Source organism: Capricornis sumatraensis, chromosome 14 (genome assembly GCF_032405125.1).
Source record: "Capricornis sumatraensis isolate serow.1 chromosome 14, serow.2, whole genome shotgun sequence".
In the NCBI taxonomy this organism is placed as follows: domain Eukaryota; kingdom Metazoa; phylum Chordata; class Mammalia; order Artiodactyla; family Bovidae; genus Capricornis; species Capricornis sumatraensis.
In genome coordinates, this window is record NC_091082.1 from 59,599,133 (window position 1) to 59,605,210 (window position 6,078).

The following is a 6,078-nucleotide window of genomic DNA, read 5'->3' on the forward strand; positions in this document are numbered from 1 at the left end:
AAGTGACCCGTTTATTTATGGAGCCAGAGCTCCCAGCAAGGGTGGCCAGTGCACCAAAGGCTCAATCCAGAAGGGGAGGAAAAAGCATCGCAAGGCTAAACAGGGCCACCTGTCCAAACTGGGGAGGAGTGAGACAGATGTGGAGACAACCTCCTCCCTGGACTAACCCAGGGCCTGGAACAAGCCTTTGACCTGACTGTGGCCAGTTCTCCTGGGTAACAGGTTCCACTGCTGACTTGCTGTGTGCCCTTGGGTGAGTTCCTTCCCTTCTCCTCAAATGAGAGGATATGCCTAGGTCCTCCTGTGGCAGGTGAAAGACCATGCATGGTTCACTTTCAAGTAAAGGAGACTTATAATCAAAAGAAGAGTACTCTTATAGCTGTCAACTGCAAAAAGAACTCCTCTAAGATTCAGAGCAGACAACAAAAGTGAAAGCAAAAGCCAGCGGCCAGAGCGGACCCTTCACCTCGAAGGCATCTGAAGTTCAGGAACTTCCCCGGCACTTAGGGAGAAAAGCCTTCTCAGTGCCTCAAATGAGAAGCCCACACTCAAAGGTCCTGAAGCTCCAATCTTCTCCAGCCCCAGGGCTCGGAGGGCTTTACTACCAGCCCCACAGAAGGAGGGAAGAACATTTACCAGAACCATGACCCAGGAGTCCCCCAAAGGGGCAGGCTGCCCAGTGTAAATGCCAACAGCAGATGGCCTGCTGGCTCTGCTTCCAGCGTTGCCATTCCTCGCACAGACACAGGAACTCCTGGGCCCCATGACTTCTGGAGATGGAGAGCTGGAAAGTCACAACTGGACCAGCTTAGACCCTGCCAAGATCGAACCACCTCACTCTGGCAGGAGACAGGCTGGTAGTCTGAGCCTCACCCTACATCCACAAATCTCACCCTTGAGCAGTGGTCACATGTTAAGAGCACATGTTAATCTCTGCCTCCTGTATGGGGCTCCAGGTCAGCCCCCTTTATCATTCCCTCTGCCCCCACCAACCTGCAGGCCAGCCTCCTTCCTCTCTCCTATCAACCTTCTCCAAACTCCCACCTAACTTCTACACAGCTAGGTTTATCTTCCGAACGCATCAACAGGACTGAATCACTCTTCTGCTTAAAGAACTTGAATGGAATTTGTCCAGTGATGTATGCTGCGCACCCAGGACACTGCTTGGCCCACACAGGCATGCAGTCGACCCCTGTGGTTCCAAGATGTCTACTGAATAAAGTCCCACCTGTGATGACCTGGCCCTGCCTCTCCAGTCCAGCTCATCCCAGATCTCCACTCCCTTTACTTCCCCCCATCTTCCCGTAAACCTGCCATGACCTGAACACCTCCTAGTACATCCCGTGCACCTTCATACCTCCAGGCCTTGGCCAGTGCTGTTCCATCTCCCCAGACACCCTTCCTACCCCGTCCCTCCAGGAGGCTCTACTTCACTATTTAATATCCCAACATTCTTTTCTTAGCAGGATCTCCTGGCATGCCTCACCCTGAGTTTCTTTCTTTCCTCTCTTCCTCCCTAACCCGGCACCACAGCTTCCTACAGAGGACTTGCCATGTGCTAGGCATGAATGTCCCACACCCTAGGTTATCATTCCCATTATACAGGTGTAGAAACTGAGGCTCACAGAGGCTGTGACAGCCCACTGTGGGTCACACAGCCAGGAAATGGTGGGGTCTGACTATATTGCCACCTCTTTAATACACTTGCCATTTACTATTCACTAGACTGGGAGCTCTCTGAGGCCCCTTGGCCTTGTACCCTCGGGGCAGACCTGGGCCTTTGTCATGCTCGAGAGGCCCTAAACATTGAAACACTGTCAGTTCAGGACACCTAGAGGAACAGATCACAGTCAGCCCCCTCTCCTCCTTCTGTCTTCCGTGTTTTCTCCCGGTCTGGGCGGCACTTCTGCCAAGTTGGGGAGGGACACATTTGGAGGGAAAGGGACTCCCTGCCAATTGCATTTGGCCCCATCAACCTAGGTCAAGATCCCCGTGTGAGGTCTGCAAAGTGCGAAGGCCTTTCACAGGTCCCCGAGCTGACTAGGAAACCCATCCTCAAGTGATCCCCTCAAAACGAAAGCCAGAAGCCAGCAATCGCAGACGCCAATCCCTCTCCTGCGGCTCAGCAGGCTGGCTCCGGTCCCGCCCACCGCGCTCTGGCCACGCCTCGTTTCCGCGCTTCTGGACCACCGGCAAAGACAGGAGGGACCCGACCCGGGACCACACAGGCTTCTCTGGGCGCAGCACAGGTGCCCGGGGCTGCTACCTACCTGGAAAGTCCCGGGCGGGACCGGGGAAACCGGAGGGACGTGCAGCTTTCCCCGCCTTCGTCCTTCGGCTAGGAAAGCTTTCTGAAAGTGGTTATCCTTGTTAATCAGACCCGGCGTTCGGGTCTTCATTTGTAGCTGAAGAAACACAGGTTTCTTCACACCCCATTCGTCACCCTTGGCCTCTAGTACCTAAAACACACACACTCACGAACTTAAATCCCTTAAAAGTCTCCATTTCCAAAAAGGATTAAGGGATGGGGGAAAGGGCCTCGTTCGGGCAGCGCCAAAGTAGTGTCCTGGGACCTAGTGAGAAGTTCTGCCCTAAGCACCCGGGGAAGATGCCTCTTTGGCTACGGGTTCGGAACTGACAGGCGGATGGCACCTGTTCCCACCCTCCACCCCCAACAGGGAGCCCGGAGGCCGGCTGTCTCCTCTCAGCCGAAGCCAGCTGGCCCCAGCGCGATGCCCAGGAGCCGGGTGGTCCGGAGAATGCGAGTACGGAGTTCCTCCGCCGCAGACCCCGGGAAGGAAGCTCTCAGACGATCCTACAGACAGACCTGGACAGCCGTCGACTCCCTCCGCGGCCCCGTGGGGAACAGTCCCTCCGCCGGGCGCGGCGGGGCGGAAGGCGCAGACTCACCGGGGCGGCGGCGCTTCCAGCTTGGTCTCCGTCGGGCGGCCGGGGGCTGGGGGCTCCACGACCCCGGCCCCCTCCCCTAGGCTGCCTCCTTAGGGTGCCGCGATCCTGGGGCTGCGGGATCAGGGGAGGCTCGGTCGAAGGAGCACGGTGGCGGAGAGCGCGCGGCCAGCTCTCGGACTGGGATGTGGACGCAGGAAGCGCGGCCCCTGAGCGCCGGCGTGCGGGAGGGAGGGACCGAGAGAGGCGGAGGGCGGTGCCGGCCCCGAGAGGCCTCCGGCCCCGGGAGGCACCGCCCACCAGTCGACCCTCCCCCTCGGGCCTCCGGGCCACCTGGAGCCCCAGGGCACCGAGAAACCAGCAGCGAAGAGAAGACACCCACTCCCCAGATCGGCTGGGGGTGTGCGGGCCGGGGGCGTTGGACCGCAAGCAGTTGGCTAACCCGGAATGGCGGGGAGAGAGCAGCCTGCCCCTGCCCCCCGGGGCAGCGTTCGTGTGGCGCCGGGTGGGAAGGGCGTGTCGGCCGGGAGTCCGGGTTTTAAGTGTTAAGGAGACCAGGGAGTCCCTACCAGACCCGGTGCAAGTGCAGAGGTTCAGCTCCGCCGGCCCGCCCGCCGCGCCTTTCCAGGTGGGGCGCTCACCTGGCCAGCTGGTGCGCCGGCCTCCCCGCCTCCCCTCCTCCTCCGCCCCCTCCTGGGGAGGCTGCCCTCCCCTCTTCACCCTCAGGCAGGGTCTGGGCGCCCGCACCTCCCAGGGCTGGTCCCTGCAAGGTGACTGATGGGCGGAGGTAGGTAAGGAGGAAGCGAGTTTTTGAAAAGAGAGTCATCTCAGGCCCTCGACCTGCCCCCACCCCCCACCCCGGGTCCCCTGAGCGCCCTCTGGGTCGCATACTTGAGCCTTGGTCGCGGTGCAGCCGCTCCAGGAGCCTGAGCCCGTGCCCGGGATGGGGGCACCCTGGCTTCTGCCTTCCCAGCTGGCGTCTTGTGTCCAGCTTTGCCGAGAAGTTGCGCATGGAAGCTCCGGTTGGTGTCCTGCCGACTAGGTGGCAGGCGGGTGGACCGCCTCTGCTTAGATCTTCAGAGCTGCTGCCCGAGGCCTGGTTCTGGGCAGGGTGAACCACAGCTCGGAGGGCACCTCTGCCTCCTACCTGGAGGTTTGCCCTAGACCTGCACTTCTGGGACCCAGCCCGATTCTAAACGCAGGTAGCCGTCCTCCTCCTCCTTCAATCTTAGACTGTTTTGCTTTCCAAGAGAGGTCAGGTCAGGGTCCCTTTCTCCGAGTGTCCAGCCCTTTGAAGTTCAAATCCTGAAAAAAGCTGATAGGCCAGGTGTCAGAGAATCTAGCTGAGGACAGAAGGCGCCTCCTACTGGGAATCTGCCCTGTCCAGGATGGAAAACAGATACCCTGGTGGAAATTGCAATCAGGTTCAGTTTCAAACTGCCAGCTTCATAGGTACACATGATTCTCATGTGTGTATACCTACAGAGTGGTTTCACGTGGGTATTTTTTCCCCATTGCTGCTTCTTCACATGCATATGTGTGTGTTAGTCCTTTAGTCGAGCCGACTCTTTGAGACCCCAGGGACTGTAGCCCGCCAGGCTCCTCTGTCCATGGACTTCTCCAGGCAAGAATGCTGGAATGGGTTGCAGTTCCCTTCTCCAGGTCTTAACATGCATGACAATAGTTCGATAGGACCTTAGCGTCTACAAAGAGGTCACTTTGGGGCTGTCTTGTGATTTTGAGGAGGGAGAAGCATTTAAGGAACCAGTAACGAGTCTTCCTAAGTATATCAATAAGTGGTATTCTTCATTTACTTACTGTGGACCAAGAACCCAGTTACCACCCGCTTCCCTTGCACCATCTTATTTAATCCTTAACCCTGCAGATGGTTATTGGTTATGCTCACTTTATAGAACAGAAAGCTGAAGCTTAAGGGGATGAGGTCATTTGCCCAAAGTCACACTTTAGGCAAATGAGGAGTATCAGGAGCTTGACCAAATTCATCCCCTCCAGAGCCTCTTCTCTCCCTACTATAGAAAAATCCTCCATCATGCTCTGGGCCCTAAGACAAGTTCCCTTGCGTCTCCAGTCTGTCACTCAGGAAGAAGACACCATTGTCACACTCTGCATAGTGATGTAATTCTTTACAAGTCAGTCTCCTCTTCTGAGAACAGGGACTGCTGTGCTCCCAACCGTCTTTGCTTGACTCCCTGGAGGTGCTTAATAAATATTTACTGGATGAATGAAAGCTCCAAATAATATTATTTTAGCAAATGGGGAGAACATATGTGGAGAAGGGACCTGTACAACAGGCTCCCATTTGAAAGCTGTGTGTATCCATTGCAAAGTTTAGACAATGAATTTGGGAACCTTCCAGGCTCCAAAGAAGTGATGGGAAACAGTCACATAGTCCTCAGATAAGACCAGGGGTCTGGTTTTCATTTCACTCTGCAAGACTAACTTTGGAGAGGCCTGGGCTGGGGGTGAGCATTTCAGACAGCTGCTTTAGCTCCTACCCAGAGGCAAAGGGCCTCAGTACTTTTCCATGCCAGGATCTGACTCTGGGTCCGCCCTGCTCTGCTGCACACCCAACTGGGCAGGTCACGTTTATCTGAGAATATCATCTTCAGAGTGTTCCTTTTAGTCAGGCTCAGCCTGGCTAATCTGGGGAGAGGCTGGAGAAACTCTCAAAGCTGAACCACAGGCAAAAGCCAGAAGCTGGCAAAGGAAGCGTATTTCTCCTTGCCACCCTCCCCTCCAAGCCTTTCCCTCTAGGTGGTGAGTGTCTCTGAATCTTCCCAGGTTCTCTGTATCCCACTGAAGAGCCTGACAATGGAACCACCACCTTATCCCCCTGTCAGCTTTCAAGGGCCTGAGAAATGCCTTTGGGGAAAGAGCCAGAAAAATAAATCTCAAAAGGTGGAGTTTCTGTTACTGTTACCATAATAGACAGAGGGGACGATGACAGTTACACCATCTACTGAACCCTATGTTTCAAGTGCTCTACAAGCACTGTGTTATCCAATTGCTACAACAGCCTTAGAAGGAGAATTCTATTACTCCTGTTTTTCAGGTGAGGCTAAGACTCAGAGAAGTTATGTACCTGGATCCATTAGCAAGTAGTTGAGCCAAGAATTGAACCAAGGTATGTATTTGCTCTTAACCGCTATG

General features: G+C 55.7%; 1 protein-coding gene across 1 annotated transcript in view; it reads right to left on the reverse strand.

The window, feature by feature from the left end:
- Nucleotides 1-3,073, reverse strand: part of TMEM51 (transmembrane protein 51) — a 55,994-nt gene extending 52,921 nt beyond the window's left edge. Inside the window, exon 1 of the mRNA XM_068986287.1 lies at nucleotides 2,911-3,073. The gene's annotated coding sequence lies outside the window, so the exon portion shown is untranslated. The remainder of the gene's footprint in view (nucleotides 1-2,910) is intronic.
- Nucleotides 3,074-6,078: the final 3,005 nt, after the last annotated feature.